General features: G+C 53.2%; 1 protein-coding gene across 4 annotated transcripts in view; it reads right to left on the reverse strand.

Annotated features, from left to right (window-relative positions):
* Positions 1-20,379, reverse strand: part of LRRC7 (leucine rich repeat containing 7) — a 165,337-nt gene that overhangs the window by 131,708 nt on the left and 13,250 nt on the right. The window contains exons 2-3 of one of the 4 annotated variants that reach the window (XR_011152594.1): positions 829-1,252; positions 115-665 (exon numbers count right to left, since the gene is read on the reverse strand). The gene's annotated coding sequence lies outside the window, so the exon portion shown is untranslated. Of the gene's footprint in view, positions 1,253-20,379 lie in introns of those variants that run through there. The other 3 variants (XR_011152593.1, XR_011152595.1, XR_011152592.1) reach the window with 3 other exon arrangements.

Raw genomic sequence — 20,379 nt, forward strand, 5'->3', positions numbered from 1 at the left:
GGCTATTCTTAGCCCAGGGAAGGAACGGCACTGTCACAACGTGGAGCAGGGAATAAAGGAGCTAAAAACGGAGCCGGGGATGACTTCACTGGCATTTTGCCTCACAAGTTCACATTCATATTGCAAAAATATTTATTTGCCTTCTCGGCCTATCGATCCAAAAGAATCACATCGATAGCAAAAAGAATCAAATCCAATTAAACTTAATCAACTCTCTGGGATCTGGGAAAGTGGCCTTTCAGGGAGGAGGGGTGAAATCCATAGTTATTGGATTCTGAAGGCTTGAAGTTTGCAAATCCGGACACGCAGAGATGTTTCTGCTGTTCTCCGTGGAGAAGCAGCGTCAGACAAGGGGAGGACTGGGGACCACTGGGATCACCGGATCCATCCCTCTGCTTTCCACCAGGACACCCAGCTGTGCCCTGCCTGCCCCTGGGAGGCTGCAGCATTCCAGGTGTACACCCCAGGGTGATGTTCCATGGAACCACAGGATCGTTAAGGTCAGAAAAGGGCTCCAACACCATCAAGTCCAACTGGATTTGTTGATGTTTGTGACAAAACCCAGAGCAAAGACTCCCCTTGGTGTTCCCAAGAGCTGTGTCCTGCACACTCAGCAGATCCCAAACATCAGCCCTGGCTGTGGAGCAGAGCTGGAGAGGAAATTCCTGCTGGAGACGGAATGAAGGCTGGGTTATTTAACGTGGATGGTGATGGGATGAGGTTGCTCAGTTAATTTGAGCCACGGACAGTGCACCAGGCCTGCCATCCTTCATCCCCTGGTAGCTCCCAAGTCCTGTTAAGGTCACTGAAAGGGGTTTTAAACTCCACCTGATGAGGTCAAATTGAGCTCCTGAACTCTCCACTGCTGGTTTGGGTTGTGTTCTTGCCAGAATTCCCATCTCCAGTTTCTGTATTGAAATTGGACAACTGCTGAGCATGAGATGCAGGGTGGAAGAAGAGACACGAGGAGACACCAGAGAGACAATCACATCTGTGGCAGCAGGAGGCTGATCAGAGCAGTGGAGATCATCAGGAAAACAAACACATTTAGGAAAAGCCCTCCAAGATCATTGAGTCCAACCTGTGACCATCTCAGATGCCCCTGACCTTCACTGACCATCTCAGTCACTGCAATTATGAGTCTGATGTGAGCAATTAATAGAAAAGTGATGACTGGAAAAGTGATTCTCATGGCAAACAGCAGATGAAGAGGCCCCAGCTGGATGCAATAAGGAGGAGCATCTCCGAGACACTGAGACAAGGACAGACAGGAAGAGAGGTTTAGTAATTCCCAATTTGCAAAACTTTCAGGAAAACAATACAAAAAGCAGGGAGACTCAACAGCAGAGACTTCCTTGGTGAGACGAGTTTGGGGTGCACTTCCCAGGAGCCCCCCACTCCCAACCCGCTCCCTGCTCCCTTTCCCAGAGGCACAAACCATTTTCAGAAAAATGAGTTACAGGAACATGAAGCCAAAAGTTGAAATAAACCCCAACCAAATCCTGGGGATGATAAAAGATCCTCCTTTTACTTTCCTTCCCTCTCCACATGCTCCACGTGCCCTCTCCTGCTGGCGACAGCTCAGCTAAGAGCAGCCACTTCTGGAGGAGCAAAAATAGGCCACACTTAGTTAAGAGCAATTTAAACATGACCTTGCTCCTGGTGCAAATGAAATTAAATCCTTTCAGAAATCTGTTAACTGCTGGTGAACGACTCAGGGGAAGAGCTGACATCTCCCAGTGTAACCTATTTTTGAGTCTAGACATGCCAGATGTGTCCTGCCTCTGGTTCCTTGAGTTATTTTCTGCTATTCAGGGATGTATTACAGCAGCTGTGACAAGCTACAATGGATGAGATCAGTGAAATTCCGGGACTCTCCACATGATTTATGGATATTAGCAAGGCTCTCTTAAGTGATTTACTCTCATCCAACCTGCTGCTCAGAGCTGAGCCCTGCAGCCCCAACGAGCTGTTTTCCAGGGAAAAGGCTGCTCCCTCCATCCCCACAGCACAGAATCACAGAAAATCCCGAGTGGGAAGGGGCCCACAAAGATCACCAGAGTCCAACTCCAGCACCCCCAACACAAAAGGAATAAACCCAAAAGTAATACTCTGGGTCCACAAGACCCTTGAACGGCTCTGCAGAAATGTGAGGGAGAAAGAAGAGGACAGTGTCCCACTGTCATCAAACAGAGGCAGTTTTGAATATTCCAAGTGGTTTTCCCAAAAAACTCAAGTTAGAGACTACAGCTGCCCTGAAAATGCACTGCATTTGATAAAGTCCCAGCTCAAAGGTGTTTAATTGCCAAGATGGGTAGGAAAAGCTTCTTTCAGGTTCTTTGCTCTTTGCATCTTTGGGGACTTTTGGTTTTCAGCTGCTCTTGGTGCTCCACCCCCCTTCCCCAGCTCCATTCCCTTCCCCGGACACGCTCAATGTCTCCCTTGGAGTGGTGATACCAGAACTGGACACAGGGCTGGAGGTGCCCCAGCAGAGCCAGCACAGCGATGGTCACTGCCCTGGGGCTGTGCCCACACCGGGGCTGGGACAATCCCGGTGCCCTTGGGCCTCTTGGCCACCCAACCACGCTGCCACCGCTCCTCCTCAGGGCCCTCTGCCTCTGATATCAACACCAGCTTCTATTTTCTTGGCAGTTGCCATAATTAGGAATTACATCCTTGGCTGCTCTTCCAGCTCTCCCTTAGCAAAGGGATCCGTGTGGTACAAGAGAGGGAGCACCAAGTGGGGAGGGAGCCAGGGCCCTGCAGAGGGGCCACACAGAGCCCTGTCCCTCTGCAGAGGGGTCACACAGAGCCCTGTCCCTGCCTGCAGAGGGGTCACACAGAGCCCTGTCCCTGCCTGCAGAGGGGACACACAGAGCCCTGTCCCTGCCTGCAGGGGGGATACACAGAGCCCTGTCCCTCTGCAGAGGGGACACACAGAGCCCTGTCCCTGCCTGCAGAGGGGCCACACAGAGCCCTGTCCCTCTGCAGAGGGGTCACACAGAGCCCTGTCCCTCTGCAGAGGGGTCACACAGAGCCCTGTCCCTCTGCAGAGAGGACACACAGAGCCCTGTCCGTGCCTGCAGAGGGGACACACAGAGCCCTGTCCCTGCCTGCAGAGGGGACACACAGAGCCCTGTCCCTCTGCAGAGGGGTCACACAGAGCCCTGTCCCTGCCTGCAGGGGGGTCACACAGAGCCCTGTCCCTCTGCAGAGGGGACACACAGAGCCCTGTCCCTCTGCAGAGGGGTCACACAGAGCCCTGTCCCTGCCTGCAGAGGGGACACACAGAGCCCTGTCCCTGCCTGCAGAGGGGACACACAGAGCCCTGTCCCTCTGCAGAGGGGACACACAGAGCCCTGTCCCTGCCTGCAGAGGGGACACACAGAGCCCTGTCCCTGCCTGCAGGGGGGACACACAGAGCCCTGTCCCTCTGCAGAGGGGACACACAGAGCCCTGTCCCTCTGCAGAGGGGTCACACAGAGCCCTGTCCCTCTGCAGAGGGGACACACAGAGCCCTGTCCCTCTGCAGAGGGGTCACACAGAGCCCTGTCCCTCTGCAGAGGGGACACACAGAGCCCTGTCCCTCTGCAGAGAGGACACACAGAGCCCTGTCCGTGCCTGCAGAGGGGACACACAGAGCCCTGTCCCTGCCTGCAGAGGGGACACACAGAGCCCTGTCCCTCTGCAGGGGGGACACACAGAGCCCTGTCCCTCTGCAGAGGGGACACACAGAGCCCCCCACCCCGTCCTCGCCTCGCTTCCCTCACGCCTGACGGGTTCTCCAATACCCACCAAGAAATTATTGCTGATGAGAAATTATTTAATAGGCTGAGCAGAATTTATCACCGTGAACTGCTGAGGATAAAACCAGCACGGAGGCTGGTCCCAGTAAATCCCAGTGAATCCCAGCCCAGGCACTTCACACCGACGGCACCCCTCAAATTTGGGACAAACCTCTGGGCTCAGGAAGGGCTGCAAGAACCTGCTCGTAATTCAGGAACTCCAGCCCAATGTAGGGACTTGGGTGCTGTAATTGCACCTGTTTAACATAGATATTCTGTATAAAATTAATTACAAGTGAAGGTCTCCCCTCAGGGACAGCGGATGGGCTCAGGCTTCAATTAGGACCAGAACACAGTCAGAAGAAAAAAAATATTCTGCCTTCCTTTGCTTCAAAGATTTGTGAGGAAAACAGGAGATGTGTTACATGATTATTCCCTTTAAAAGTCATTTTCCAGCCGAAACATCAGAAATGGATTTAAAAGGTGTTTCTCTTGTTCAAAGGCAAGAAGGACAAAGCTGAGCCCGCCTGGTACAGAGAGAAAAAGACATTTCCATGTTCCTAATGCAAGTTTTCTGTTCTTTTCGACTTTTTTATTAAAACAGGTCAAAATTTTAACGGAGAATTATTTTCTTTTAAGAAAAAGCAAGTCTTTCACGTAAGTGCTGTTGTGTAAGGTTTATCCCAAAGCTTGGCCTCATCCAGGGAGCTCGGGGCCCGTTCCCGGTGTGCCTGAGACCCCGAGCAGCCCTGGGACGCTCCCGCAGCGCCTCACGCAGCTGGGAACGCCACAAACGCCGGGAATAACAAAGCCCAGGAGCACAGGGCAGTGTGGAACAGGCAGCGGATCCCTCCTGCCCACACAAACTCCTATTTCATTAGAGATAGAGAGGCAGGCCCAGCTCGAGGCCTCGCCGCAGCGCTCCCGCTCGGCAGGCCAGGAGCTCATTTTCCTCTTTCCCTGATTACAAATAAATCCCCTTTTAAAAGACTGATGGATCTGGTCGTGCTCTGAGTTTTTAATCATCCTTTTAATCTCCCCGAGTACCTCAGGGCCGCTTTGGTGTGGGGCTGGGGATGGACGAGGAGGCCACAAAAGCCCCGGCTTAAGGCACAAAGGAGACGCAGCCCCCTGCAAATCCAGGTCCTCCAGAACGAGCAGATTTGCATCTGGATAAAGGATAGACCCCCTGGACACAAACAACACCCCACTTTTCCATTGGATTTCCACTGTAGAACTGCAAGGACACACCTCCACACCTCACTGTGCCAGCCCCAGGGGGAATTCCTGCCCTAAGCAGCGCTCCCACATCCACTGCCCGGGAATTTGGGAGCCCAGGCGAAGGTTAAACCCAGCTGAGCAGCATTCCCAGCTCCATCTGCTCTGCAGGAGTCTGGTACCAGGCCAGCACCATCCTTAGAACAAAGCTAGGCGGAAGGGGACAAGAAAAGAGCAGCAGAGCCACAGAGTGCAAATAAAAACATTCCCCACCCCCCACAAAAAAAAGCCTTTGGAGAGCTAAGACTGGAATGTTTCTGTTTGGTTTTTCCAGCAAGAAGAGCACCCACGATGAGTTATAGCTTTTGTCAGGGAAGGTTCCAAAACGCAGGAACAGATCCACACGTTCTTCCCGCTGGGTGTCCATAGGGAGCCTCCTGAGGACAATCCAAGCAGGAGAGAGGCCAGGGCTGATGCCAAGCTGCAAAAGCAGGAGCTGGACAGGAGAGGCCTCAACCTGATGGGACAAAAACTTGGCCCATTGCTGTCCCTGGCAGTGGCACTTGGCCACACGTGGCTCTGCAGCCAACTGCTGCAAGGGGAATGGTGCAGGAGCTGCTCAGGCAAGGAAATGTCCCTAAAATTCCCCTAATTCACTAGCAAAACCTATATGAGGAGTTCCACATGGGCTGAGATTCCCAGCGCTGTCCATGGTCCCACAGTGAGCTCTCCTCAGTGTTCCTTCAGCATTCATTTTGCAGGACTACACGGATCTGGGAGAGTATTCCTGTGATGCTGTCAGATCCTCTCTGCTTGGAATTTCTGAGGATAAAATCCTGTCTGCTTATGAATTTGTGATGGGATGGAATTCCAAACCAGGTCAGCTGGAAGGCTGGAGGATCCTGCCTGACCTGTCCTCCCTCCCAAACCCCCCTGGGTCATAGTGCTTCTAAATATCCCGGGAAGAGAGGAGAACACAACTCTGGGCCTGGATGGGGCTGCGAGTCTGGGAGTGGTGTCCCAGGAAAGCCCTGGATGGAGAAGGGAGTCTGAGCAAGGAGTCAGGAATCCTCTTCCTCGCCTTCTGCTGCCCCTCAGCACAGACAGAGCTCACACACTCCTCTGCTGGACAGTAGGAACACGGAGAATTCAGCAAACACAACAGCTCAGGCTTTTCCAAGAGCCACGTTTTCCAAGGGGGCAGAGTCTGATCCTGAATTTGTGCTGGGAGTTACCTCCCCTCACAGTCTGAGCAGCAAACAGAGGTGACGGAATCTGTGCATCCAAGTGAAGGCAGCCAAAGGGGCTCTGCATCCCTCAGCATAATTCCTGGAAGGGAAAGGGATGCTTCCTGCACGGACTGCTGTGGGAAAAGCCATGGATAATTCCTTCCAGCCAGCCAGAAGCCCACAGACTTTTATTTTTATAAACCTGGGGGCAAATGAAAGCCTTGGTAGAGCTGGAAGGAATCTAAAAATCCATGTGACGCTTCCCTTCAGTCTAAAGCTACAATCAAAACTCTCTGCACTGGGATTAACCCCCAGGCTGGTGTTTCCAGGGATTTCACCATGCAGGCAGCTCCGAGAGCTCAAAGGCAATGATCAAACAGTTTCTGGGCTACCTAACCCTAACCATGGAATCCCAGAATCCTGGACTGGTTTGGGTTGGAAGGGGGACCTTAAAGCCCATCTCATTCCTCTGTTCCATGGGCAGGGACATCTTCCACTGTCCCAATGCTCCAAGCCCAACCTGGCCTGGGACACTTCCAGGGATCCAGGGGCAGCCACAGCTGCTCTGGGCACCCTGTGCCAGGGCCTGCCCACCCTCCCAGGGAACAATTCCTGCCCAATCTCCCATCCAGCCCTGCCCTCTGGCAGTGGGAAGCCATTCCCTGTGTCCTGTCCCTCCATGCCTTGTCCAAAGTTTGGCACCAATCACTACAGAAAGAGCAAAGGAGTATGTTCAAAAATGAACAAAATCCCAATTTCCTCTGACTCCTGTCCATGGGATACGGCTGGAGCTGAGCAATCCAACAGATTTCCCTGCAAACAGCCCAAAGCCCCCATGGAGCAGCTGGGGCAAGTGGATCTTTGCCCCTCTTTTATTTCCTTGTCACTTAAATGAAAAGTTTCCCCCATGGCAACACACTGCAGTACAAGTTCGTTCAGCTGAACGTTTTAAGGAGGTGTTCAGGAGGAAATGGGGACATTTCCCCAATAAAACCCCGGCTCCGGCTGTTCTCCTGGACACGCACGTGCCGCTGCTTCCCAGGAGCCCGCATCGCTTCTTCTCCCAAGGAAAAAGCTGCCACTTTTAGCTCCACAGAAACAAATCTGGGTTCGAGCTTTGACCTTGCTCGCTGTGAACAAACCCTCGGGGGCTGTGCTCCAGTGCCTGAGGCTGCTATTCCTGCCGGGGCTGTTATTCCGGAGTGACACCGCTCCTCAGCCAGGAATAGCTGCAGGGCTGGAGCTGCACGCTGAACTCCCTGCTGGGGCTTTCCTGCATTCCAACAAAGCTGTCACCGATGCCACTCCTGCCACGGATGGGGCTGGTGAAGAGGTGGAAGTGTGAAGAGAAATCTTGGGTTTTCGTGGCCGGGTTCAGATGCAGAGAGAGCTGCCAGAAAAACAGGCTCTGCTCCCAAAGCCTTGGGATTGGATGTGGAATCACCAGATGGACAATCACAGGGCCCCGGGGTGTCACCTCTGCCTCCACTCTGTGCCTGGCTGCAGCTGGGATTTCGTGGTGTTTCTGGATCTGAGCTACATTAGTGACACGTGAAGGCTCCATGTGCTGTGTCCCCCCACCCACCCAGGACCCCACAGGCTCATCCCACTCCTCCATCCCTCCCCAGCACGGAGAGGCTGGATTGCACAGGGAACTTGGGGATGTTCCAGCACCTTCAGACGTGGATCTGCTGCTGATTTGGGACCTGCAGGTCGGGCTCTGAGCCGTAGGGACAGTCCAGGACACCCTCCCAGTGCCTCCCTGTGGATTCACATCCAGCAGCTGCACTTCCAGCACCAGCTCATTCCAAGGGCCTTTCCAAGTACAACCCAGATCTCCTGACTCTGCCATCCCTTAAACCCTTTGGTACATTAATATTCCCCATCATTTTAAAAATACATCTTAGAAATAGCAGCAATGCCAGAAATCCAGGGGATCTCACAGGAGGGACAAATTTCCTGCCAAAACTGAGACCTCCTCAAAAATGCCACCCCGTGGGCCCCTTGGCCAGGGTCGGCCATCCCTTCCCTCCTTTTCCCGGCATCCCGCACACCCCTGTCCTCATGGATGCTGAGGATGAGGTTCACAGCTCTGCCAAACCCTATTCCCATGGGATGCACTCCAGTGAAATTATCAAAGAGAATAAAATCCACACCTTTACAGGCAAAATTCTGAAGTTCTCTGCAGGGGAGTTTTCAAAGTGAAGCCGCTTCCCTACAAATTCCTTTTGTGTGGAAAACTTTGCAAAGATCCTTTTTGCCATCCAAACAAAATGTTGTCCCAGATTTTAGACCAGTTTCCTTTTGGGAAGTCCTAGAAAAAATGGCCATGTTCAAACCAGAGCCCTGGCTGAAGGAGGTGGGGTCTCTCCTGGCCAGGATGCTCCCAACAGAGCAGATGTGGATCCCTCAGTGCTGGATCCAGGGAAGGAACCACGTTTTCCCTGAGGAGCTCCCAGTGTCCCACCTCGGGAAGAATATTCAGGCCCCTCTTGAATATTCCCAAGTGGGGGCACATTTGGGGTACAACTGAGGCTTTGTGCCACTTGTGCACTCCAAAAGCATCCCAGCACCACCCCGGGGAATGCCACATCCACTTTTCCCATGGACAACCCGACCAAACCAGCCCCAGCTGACCCTGGGCTGGGGCACTGGCACAGTGCAGATTTTATTCCCAGCCCAGCAGCTGGAAAATGGGAAGGATCCTTTAGCCTGGAGTAAAGGCAGCTCCTCCTGCAAACCCCACAAACCCCAGGGCGGGTGCCAGGCTCTGGGAATGCAGAGGGTCCTCCCCAAGCCCAGCTCCAGCCTGGCACTGATTGTCGTCCTCTGTGCTTCAATCATCAGCTTTGCTCATTCGGCTTCCGGAGAAGTTGTTGTTTTAATGGGAACTGGAGGCACTCAGCACATTCCAAACGTAAATCCCCGATTGTTCTGCACCAAAGCGGGATGAGTGAGGTCTGTGGGGGCCTGTGCAGCTCCTCCTGTTCTCCAGTGGGTGATAAACACTGCTAATTAAAATAGTTTGTAATTGTCTCAGAAAGGTTAAAAACACTGCAGCACAAAATTTGGACTCTTCCTGACTGAACTGCACTTTTCTCCCCCGGCTCCCCGGGCCGTCTCCATGGCTACCAGGAGATTGCTGGGCTGCCTGTGCTAGCTAATTGATTTTCAGGAAGGAATGATTAATAAAGAACAACAGAGTCTCCCTCCTTAGCAGGGCACTTCTCCCAGCAGCCTCTTCCCTCTTCTCTGGGAGCACACCTGGACTCTGGAGGCAGATCCAGGCTGTGCCATAAATCCCACCCCATAAACACCTGGAATCCCCCCACCCTGCAGGGATCAAATGGGTGCAAATCCTTCAGTCGGGATGGCTGCTGCACTTTAGAAGGGAATTATGGCTGAAATAAAAGAGATTGGATCTGAGCCCCGTGCTCTTCCCATTAATCCTTCACACTCGCCTGGCCATGGATTAAATTGCATTCCTGGAAAGCAGAGCCGTGGTGCCAAAGCAGCCCTGAGAGAAAATGATTGTCCTCTGCTTCCTCCCTGTGAGCCTGGAGCCAGCCAGGGGTGGAGGGAAAGCTGCACCCTCATCCTGCCATCCCCAAATCCTGCCCTGGCGGAGGGCCAGACACACCTGGGCATCTCAGGGGTGCCCTTTCCAGCCAGCTCTGCTACACAGAAACCAAAACCATGTCAAAATCCCAATATTTTGTAGCTCTTCCCCTTAATCCTTCACCAGGATGCTGGACAGCGCTCCCCGTGGCTCCAGGTTTTCATTTATTTTCCTCCTGCAGGTGATGACGTTTGATATAAAACCTCAATCTCCATTTCAGCATCATCTTAGACAGAAATGCAAAGAAAAATTTGGATGGAGGTTCCACTGATGCCTGAGCCCTTCATGCAAGACTTAAAGCACTCCTGAACAGCTCCAAGAAGAATTAATTCCTGAATGAATTCCTGGCAGTGGAGCTGCACGTGCTCCATACCTGCCTTGTGCCAGCACTGCAAACACGCCCTGCCCAAAGTGTAACAGGGACAAATTCCAGGCTTTCTGTGCCAAAAGTGCCTCTGGAGTGACTGCAGGGAATTCTCCTCACGCCCCTCTGGGCTCAACAGCCAGATCCAGGCTCCGTGTCCCAGTGATCCACAGCAATGTCCTGGGATGAGAGCAGCGGGGGCAGTGGGACAGCAGAGCCCCACATGAGCCCTGCTCCCTGCAGGAGCCCCTGGGAGCATCCCACAGCTTCCATGGGCCCTGCTTTGCTTTTCCTGCTTATTTGTGTCCTCAGGGATACAAACCCCAGCCTGGGGCTCGGCTGGTCCCAGACCTGCTCCAAGCTTGGGATTCCGGGTGATCAGGATGAAACGCCCGGGATTTTGTCTGGATGCTGGAGCTGGGTTTAGCTGAGGGTTTTGCCACACCCATGATTCCCAAATTGCAGCACAACAAAGCAGCAGAAAGGGGAGCTCAGGGATGCCACCAGGTTTTCCCAAATAATTGTTGCAGTTGTTGGAAGTGAACACCAAAGCCCAGCACAAGGAAAAACAGGGATCTATTAAAAGCTGCCTGAAGTTTTCCCAGAGGAGGATCTGTTCTCCCCAGAGTAAACTCCATTAGACACAAAATCCCCTTCTCCAAGGAAAATGAAAGAATTTTTTAATTACTTTCCAAATAAAATTTAAAAATCAGTGAGGAGTTGAGAACTATTTGTGCTTAGTATAACAAGGGATGGGCTTGTGGTGTTGGTCTGCACGTGGTTGGGATAAATCCTGAGTGGACAAAGAGTAAATCAAGGGATAATCTGCATTTTGTCCACAGAAAATCCATGGAAAGGACTCGGGGTGGCTTCTGGAGTAGCAGGAAGTGAGGGAGAAGATTTAAGACAACTCATTTATCCCCCCAGGATCAGTAATTCCTGTTGATCAACCAAACCAGGAGCTGCTCTGAAGGCAGAAATGCCACCTCAATCCCAAATGAATGCTGCACAGGTAAATTTGAACTGATTTCTTTCCAAGGAGAAATCTCTAGCAGGGAAACTCCAGCTGTGGAGCCTTGGCTGGGATTCTGGAAGCTGCAGGGAAGCCAGAGCAGAAACAAAGCCTCAGTGAGATACCTTCAAGTGCCCCAACAAAGCAGAGGCAGAAAGGCAATGATTGTGTGGTTAATTAGGAAAGGAAAAGCCTCATTTAAAAACAATGTGGAGGGAAAAGAATTAGGGAAGATCTACTCTGTACAGGAAAAATCGGAATCGCAGCACGGATCCTGCTTCCGGCCAGGAAGGGCCAATCCCTTTTCCAGAGGCACGGTACTGCTGAGGAGAGCAGCTCTGCAGGGCTTGAAGTGATGCCTTAGGTTTTAACTTTTGTATTCTCAAATCCTGCACTGCCCAGTGTGTGACTCTGAAGTTTCTTGGAGCCTGTTCATTTCTGGCTCTCTCAGGCTGGGCACACATAACAAAGCCTCTCCAGGCCTGCTCTCCAAGGACACCCAGACTGTCCTAGGCCCAAAATGTGTAAACCAAAAGCCTCTAAAGGGGGGCAAGCTTGGGGAAATTACATCATTAAACTGAAGTGTTAATTGGAGAAGGAACCCTGCTGTGCAAATGAACCAAACCTATGAAAGTGTGCAGAACTCGTGCCCTGCCGTCCACCTTGGGGTCCATCTGGGCAGTGGCCTCTGGCTGCCCAGGGGTACCTTTGAAGGCCTTTAAATAAATCCCTGCCTTATTCCCTTACTCCTGTCCAGTCTCTGTGTCTAGGAAGCCTCTTAAGGCATCAGTTCTTTGGCACCCCAGATGGGACAACGAGGCTTCCAAAAACCCTCTGGGACTCAGAGAGATCCAGCAGAAGTTCAGGTTCAGCTTCATTCCCAAACTGAGCTCCTTTTCCAGGCCTGTGTGTGGCACAGCTCTTCCCAGAGCCAGCCGTGCTTCTGCTCCGCTTCCCTGCCCTCTCCCAGTGGGATTCGCTCCCATGGAGCCCAGGACACGGGGCTGCTGCCAGGGTGTTCCTGGGATGGTGTCCGTGTCCCAGCCCTCTGGAATAGCATGGATCCAGGAATTGTGTCTGGAGAGCAGAGGTGTCCCAGCCATCCCCTCCAGCTCCCACATCCGCAGCCATTCCCAGCCTGGCATCCAGGGGCTCCCTGCAGGCACCTCCCAGCGGAAAAAGGATAAAACTCCCTCTTGATTTAAGTTCCTCTGAGGATTTTGGGGCTGAACCAGGTCCTGGGAGGAGAAAACTGCATCCCATGGGATTGCTCTGTGACATTAAATCAGCTCCCAGCACTTTGCAGCATCAGCCACACCACCCCACCCCTGGTCCTGCCTTTCCACTGCTCCTTTATCAGTATCAATCACCCTCATCAGCCACGCAAGCCAGCTGCTGCAGGTTAAACCACAAATTCAAATCCGAGGTTTAAAAAAAAAAAAAGTTTTAAACTACCCTGAAACAGGAAAATTTCCTGCAGGAAAGATCAGGATTTAACACCTCATCCCGCTGGCAAAACCCAGCAGTGTCCTGTTTTCATGAAATACAGATCAATCAGGTCAAATCTGATTCTTCAATCAGGGATCCATCCTTCTGCCTCCCTGAGTGCCAAGAGATGTGGCTGTGCCAGTGAGGATGGGTTTGAGGTGCAGCCGTGTCCTACAACCCCGAATTAGCCCCAACTGCTGCTGCTCCTCCTCCCTGCCAGCCCCAAACTTCAGAGACTCCTGAGCATCACCACAGGAGATCCCAGAGCTCTCCCACAGCTGAGCCATAGAACCCCAAATTCCAATTCCACCGCCCTGCAGTTTCAGTTATTGACATTTCAAAGAGGTTCAGACCAATACAGACAGATAAATGGTTTGAAGTACCTTACCCATAAATGCACACATACATTCCATAGTGTGATGTCTTTACCTCGTTAAGTCTCCAGGTTTTAAGGACTTGGGTTTAGAATAAAAGAATTCTATTAAAAACAGGCTACAAAAGCAATTGCTCCCCCTGCTCCACCTTGCTCAGGAAGGATCTGCTGTTCTTCCTGGTGTCCAGAACCCTCCAGCCACACTGGCCCCAGTCCCGCTCCAGAAGCACTTCCGTGGCTAACCAGGAATTCTGCAACCATTAACGGGCACGGGACAAATTCCCAACAAAACCCATCACAAACTGGGATGAACCCTGAGCTGGGAAGGTGCGGATTCATTGAAGTTAGAATAAAACCTCCAAGATCCCCAAGTCCAGCCTGTGACCTCTCCCCAGCTTGTCCCCAGCCCAGTGCCACATCCAAACCCTCCTTGGGCACCTCCTGCTTCCCTCACGAGGAATGGAGAGCATCCAGGTGTCCTTATCTTCCCGTGACACTGGTGATGTTCCCGGGACACCTCCTCTCCCAGAGCTCTCCAGGCTGTTTATCTGGGATTTGGGAGCCCCAGGCCCCGCACTTTGAAGAGCTGGCCCTTCTCCTGGATGGGAGAGGAAGATATTCCAGGCACAGCCTGCAGCAAGGTGAGGGCAGGCTCAGCGCAGCGGGGGATGTGATGTGTGTTCAAATTACCCTGCCCAAGCACCGCTTAGATCCGAACAACATTCTCAGGACGGATTTATCCACCCAAACCTGCTCGTCTGGGAGGCAGGAAGGTGCTGCCCCGGCCAGGAGGGTCAGGCAGAGGCGGCTCTGATACCTTCAGTTCACACCTTTTTTACCTGCGCACTCATCGCCCGCAGGCTGCCAAAACCTTCCCCTGTTTTGCTCTCAGCCCCTCCCTCCAGCAGCTCTGACCTTTCCCTTTGATTTTCTCACAGCCTCCAGGCTGGAGGGTTCAGGGATTCCCCTCGGAGGCCGGGGCAGCTCTGATAACCCCTTATCACCGCTGGGATTTCAGCACATCAGCAGCACAGAAGGTTTTTAATTACATTTCGTCAATACTCCGCCGCAGCACACGGAGAGCTGCTCCCAGGGAGGTTCGGCAGGAAGGAGGAGAGCAGCAGCAGCTCTTGGCTCAGGGGCTCTGCCGTGCAGCCCACCCTGCCTCGGGACGGGCTAAGGATCTCCCAAAGCTGCACCAGACATCAGGAAAGGAAAACTCAAAACACCACGGCATAAAGCTGGGAATCTTGCACAGGCACAGCAAAGTGCTGTTGCTTTAATTAGATTTTCTCCAGCTCCAGGGACACTGGGGGCCCATTCCAATCTCTGCAACACGAGGAAACAAAGCAGCTCCACGCTTCCATCTCGGTGCTGAGAACAGAGGAGTTACAAACAGCGATTCCCCTCCCCACAATCCATGAAACACGGGATAATTAAACAGGGAAGGATATCGGCATTCCTAAACTGCCTCAGTCTCAGATGCTCCACAGCTCCAGCATCCAGGCCCTGCCTTTCATCCCACAAATAATCAAAGGGCACTCAAATAGGTGAGATTTACTCAGTGAATAAAACCAGACATCCCAGATTCAGTGAGGTTGGAAAAGCCCTCCAGGATCACTGAGCCCAGTCTGTGCCCGATCCCCCCCTTGTCCCCAGCCCAGAGCCCTGAGTGCCACCTCCAGCCCTTCCTTGGACACCTCCAGGGATGGGCACTCCAAACCTCCCTGGGCTGTTCCAAGGCCTGAGCACCCTTTCCATGCAGAAATTCCTCCTGCCGCCACCGGGGAAGGGAAGCACCAAACACGTGGAAGAGATGGAAATGGGCCCTTCCTCAGGGCTCAGGTGCCCAGTGGTGCCTCAAGAGAATTGTGGAATGGTTTGGTTTGGAACAGAACTTTTAAAGCTCATCTCATTCCATGAGACAGGGCAGGGACAGCTCCCACTATACCAGGCTGCTCCAAACCCTGTCCAAGCTGGCCTTGGGCACTCCAGGTGTGGGGCAGCCTCTGGACAGCCTGTGCTGGTGTGTGAGCCCCTGGGTCAGGGTGAGAAGCTCCCTCCAGGGAGTGCCCTGGGCTGGGCTGGGCGTGAGCCCGGACTCTGGGAAGGTGCCCTGGGCAGGTCCCCCCCGGGCGCTCCCCCTGCTGCATCCAGCGGTGCCCAGGCCCTCAGGACATCCCTGCCCCTGCCAGAGCAGCTGCTGCCTTCACACGGAGCTGAAGCCCTGAGATGGTGCTCCAGGAATGTTTATTCTGCTGCTCATTGCTAAGCAACTCCTGCCGCTCTCACAGGCACGCTGCCACCGCCAGCCTGGCACCTCCTCCCGCTCCCTTCCCCGGGATGCTGGAGGCTCCCTGCTTTCCTTTTCACTGCACCAAACATCCACAGCTTCTTCCACCAGCTCCTGACCCAGCTGGTGTCCTCCCGGCACGTTTGGCTCCTCAGGGGAGTGGTTGGGTGTTTTTGTTGAGCTGGATCCACCTGCTGCCCCACAAGCAGTTGTGCCAGTGGGTTTGGGGACAGGGAAGCACAGGGACGAGCAGGGAAGGGCCAGGAGTGCTCCAAGGGCAGAGCTCTGCCCTACAGAGCCCTTTCAGTATCCCAAATCCCTTGTGATTTGAGGAAACTTCAAGCACAAGACACAGCAGTCGCTGGCCATGGCAAACAGCCTCCATGTTCCTGCAGGGCTGGGAACAGACTGGGCTTGGAGAGCCCTTTGATGCTGCTCCCCCTCGCTGCCTCTCATCTGAATCTGCTCTGAAATCCTTCTGTGATGCTGAGCCCAGAGCCATTTCAGCCCAGATGACCCCACAGGCCCCTCAGCCCTGTGCTTCCCTTCAAAGGGCCAGCACCAGTGGCTGCAGGGCTTCAGTCTGACACCTCCAGCATTCCTCATTTCCTCATCAGTGTCTCCCCCCTCGCTCATTCCACTCTAAATTCAACTACAGAAAAAGGGATCCCAGAATCCCAGACTGGCTGGGGTTGGCAGAGACTTTAAAGCCCCTCCAGTGCCAGCCCTGCCATGGACAGGGACACCTCCCACTGTCCCAGGCTGCTCCCAGCCCCAATGTCCAGCCTGGCCTTGGGCACTGCCAGGGATCCAGGGGCAGCCACAGCTGCTCTGGGCACCCTGTGCCAGGGAACAATTCCTTCCACATCTCCCATCCATCCCTTGCCCTCTGGCAGTGGGAACCATTCCCTGTGTCCTGTCCCTTGTAAATATCCCTCTCCCATCTTTCCTGCAGGCTCCTTCAGGAAAGGGCCCAGTTAGGTCACCCTGGAGCTTCTCCTCCTCACCAGGGAGGCACTGCAGGGGCTTTTCCCAAGGGATGCAGCAGTTTGTGTAGCAGCAGCTCTGCCCTACTGCAGGAACAGCTTCTGGGATCCTTCTGGCTCCTGCTTTTTGCCTCTAATCACAGTGAGAGGTCCCATCACATTCCACACCTGCCTTTTCCAGCACGTATTTTCTTCTGCTGGGATCTCCCACTGAGGCTGGGTGTTCACAGAACCCGTACATTCCCTCAGAACACACTTTTTCCTCGGAAAAGCAGTTTTGTGGGAAGGCCCTGACTCAGCAGCTCTGTCCCTTCTGACACCTTCAAAGTGCTCTGCTGACACTGGGGACAAAAGGGTGACTTTCATTCCCTAAAGCCTGTGGTTTTCACAGAGCCAAGGCTGAAAGTCTCCTCTCCCCCAGAGGTCACCACGAAGCCACCACTGCTGAAACTCAGAGGTGTCACAGCTTTTATTGAGCTGGAGGGCTCCAGCTGCACTCCCAGGGACAGCAGCAAGGAACACACTCCTGAAAACTACGGGTATGACCCCTCTCCAGCCCCTCCATCGCTATCCCAAAGTGATTTTTCCGACTGGAATTGCACTTCAGAGCCTTCCCGGGCATCACTGGCACTCCCTGCTGTCCAACACTGCAGCCCAAACTCAGCTTTTCCCCTTGGATTCTCATTTTTCTGGTGCACTGATAAGTTCAGCATTGTCCCCACTTCCTTAGGTTCTGCCTAGGAAAAGTCACCTCACTCTGGCACCTGTTTCCTCGGGAGCTGTGGGATTTATAGCACCAGGTTTTCACACCTGGCCCTTCTACAGATCTCAGGGATGGTCTGGTTCCCACCACCCACAGCTTCGTGCATTCCCAACACAAAAAGTGGCTTTGCCCCCCCAAAATTCAGGGAGAAGCAGGGGACAGACGATCCCATGGGACGTCCCAGCACAGAATTCCTGCCCAGGCAGGACAGGAGGGATTTCACTAGCAGAGACAGGATCAGCATCCAGAGATTCCCCTTTGAGCTCCAGAACCAGCTGAAAATGCTGGAGACCCAAGGCTCCAGCCACCCAGATCTCCCCAGGGAATGGTCCCAGCCCCGAGGCCGCCGGAGCTCCAGGAGCATTTGGACAGCGCTGCCAGGGATGCCCAGGGTGGGATTTTGGGATTGTCCTGTGCAAGACCAGGAGTTGGATCCATGATCCTGTGGATCCTTCCAACTCGGGACATTCCAGGCGTGACTGACTCAGAGCTGTGAGCAACCTGCACCTTAAAAACCCAGGGAAATCTCCAGAAGAGCCTCCCCCATGGCCAGCAGTGAAACATTCCTGCCCAGGGCTTTACTCCTGGGATTCCTCAGCCAGGAGATGCCCGTGGGTGTGACAAAGTCACGGAATTCTCTCCAGAACCCCAGATTTCCTGATGTGGTCCCAGGAGGGAGCACGCCACAGGAGCTGGCTGTACCCGTCCTTGGCTCCTGGGCTGTGGGAGCATCCCCGGGGATCTGCCCGTGCTCCCTGGCACCACCAGGGGCATCCCCTGAGCAGGACAAGCCCAAATCCCTCACAAAGCTGCTCCTCACCACCACAGCCTCCCATCTCCAGCAGTGCCTGCAGTGGAGGAAAGCTGGGAAGAGCAGGGAAGGGGATGGCAATGAGCTGCCCTACTTGAATGCTATTTCTGAGAGCTTTCCCTAAAATCTGGGACTGTGGCACCATCCCTGAGGCTCCCCCACAGCCAGGATGCCACCACACCCAACAGTGCTGACCCTCAGCCATGCTGGGATTATTTTCCTTTAAAACTTTAATATATTCAAGGAGAGCTGTAACTGAATTCCCAGAGCTCCCACGTGCGAGGGTGTCTGTTCAAGTGAGACAAAGTTTTGCAATTCAAAACCCATTTCTTCCCAAAATTTCTTCCCCCAAACTCTCAAGCAGTGGCCACATCCCTGCAGCACTGCACAGTCTCAGTGCAGAATCCTTGTCCATTTGCAATTAAATCACTTGCACGCATTAAATCTTCCTGTTTTACCCACACCCCCATTGAAAGGCAGCAGCAAAAGGAACCAAATTTGGTTCAGATTCGTTATGGACAAGCTCCAAGCGTGGTGAGGTTTGTGCTGCCTCTCTGGAGGTGGCAGCTTCTCAGCCCTGGAATGGCAAGTGAGGAGCACAACCTTGTTTCGGGAGGCTTTTCTGCGGGTTTTAAATAGCCTGGCAGGAGTGCAGCCCTGCAGCTCCTGAATACCAATGCACAGCACTGCACTTCCTCAGGGCCCAGCACCTTCCATTCAGCTGAAATCAGATTTAAACAGAATGGGACAGCCCACTCGAATTTACCCAGATTAATCAAATACTTTGCCCATTTTCTATTTCAAAATTAAAGAAAGCTGTGGTTGCCCAAAACAACCCCAGAAAAGGCAGCTGTGCAGCAGAGCAGCAGCATCTCACTCTCCCACTTTCCTTGGGATAACAATCATGGAATCCCAGACTGGTTTGGGTTAGAAAGGACCTCAAAACTCATTTATTCCACGGGCAGGGACACCTCCCACTGTCCCAGGCTGCTCCAAGCCTCAATGTCCAGCCTGGCCTTGGGCACTGCCAGGGATCCAGGGGCAGCTCCAGCTGCTCTGGGCACCCTGTGCCAGGGCCTGCCCACCCTCCCAGGGAACAATTCCTGCTTGGAAGGGAGAAGCCCCTTTCATTAGTGCTCAGGTTTGATGGATGTGAGACAAAGGGACAACCCTTCCCTGGGTTACAACTCAGTCCTTCATTGTTTGGGGCTTTATTTTAAAGGTCTCTCTTATTTCCTGGTTTTTGTGTGAACATTTAGGAAATGAAGCCCTGCTCTGCTGGAGATGCCCAGCTCATCCAGCCTCCAGGAGCACACCCTGGGGACATAACCCCTGCTGGGAGAGCAGGATGGGGGCCCCAGCACCCAAACACCACTGCCAGGGGCCCTGAGCCACAACTGCAGCACCTCTAGCAGGGAAAGGCACCAAATATCCTGAAATCCAGCTGCAAAGCTGAGCCAGCGCTGCCAGGATGCAAATTCCTCAGATTCAGCACCCATCAGAGCCCGGACAGACTTAGGTGTGCAGGGTGGCCTGAACCAGGGCCGGGATCACTGCTTTTGTGCTAACCAATAACTGCTCCATCTCTTTGGCATAATTACACTTAACACCTGCTCCTGAAGGAAATGAACCTTCCCATTCTAAGGAAACCCCAGGGCCCTGCAGGTCTGCATCCCAGCAGCCCTGAGAACAGAGCCCACCGGGGGAGAAATCCTCCTTGCTTCAAGTGTCACATGGGTATAAAAACTACAATTCCTCCTCTCCCTGAGAAGCCCAGCAGCCTCTGGGCCACACCACCCAACACCCCCTACTCTGCTCTGTGCTGATCACATAAAAACACTCAGCTCCAACAGCAAAAAATGACATTTTTCCACCTGCTGGTTGTCCCCCAGCCAGATAAACCCTGCAGATCTCTTCCTTGGGAGACAAGCAAAACAATAACGATAATCCAAAGCAACGCTTCCATTCTTTCCATTTAATCAGCTCAGTCTTGCCCTCAGAGCCTCCCCAGACAAGCCACGGGGCTTTTAATGGATGCTTAATATGTCAAAGCCACGTATTTTTAATTAAAACACCGAGTTTGACCTCCTGGGTGATTCGCTGCCCACACAGCTGACTAACACACTGTCTCCAGACCAGCTGAAGAGATAAAACTCACAAAAATAATAACAGCAGCTTTTTTGTTTGTTTGTTTAAATCCAAGCACAAAAGAGCTTTAGATGGAGCTGGACAGTAAGCACCCATTATTGGTGCCTCCCACTGGGGCTTTCCTCGTTAGCAAGGTGGCCTTGCCCCAGCACATTCTGGGGAATAAAGGGATTTCCAGGAGCATCAGGAAAACCGAGTTTTTGCTTCTCCCAGTGCCTTGGCAGCTCGGCCCTGTGTAAAACACAGCCCTGCCTGTGGAACTGGGGCAACTCAAGCACCAGTTTGGGTTA

The sequence above is a fragment of the Aphelocoma coerulescens genome, chromosome 8 (genome assembly GCF_041296385.1).
Source record: "Aphelocoma coerulescens isolate FSJ_1873_10779 chromosome 8, UR_Acoe_1.0, whole genome shotgun sequence".
NCBI classification, from domain to species: Eukaryota; Metazoa; Chordata; class Aves; order Passeriformes; family Corvidae; genus Aphelocoma; species Aphelocoma coerulescens.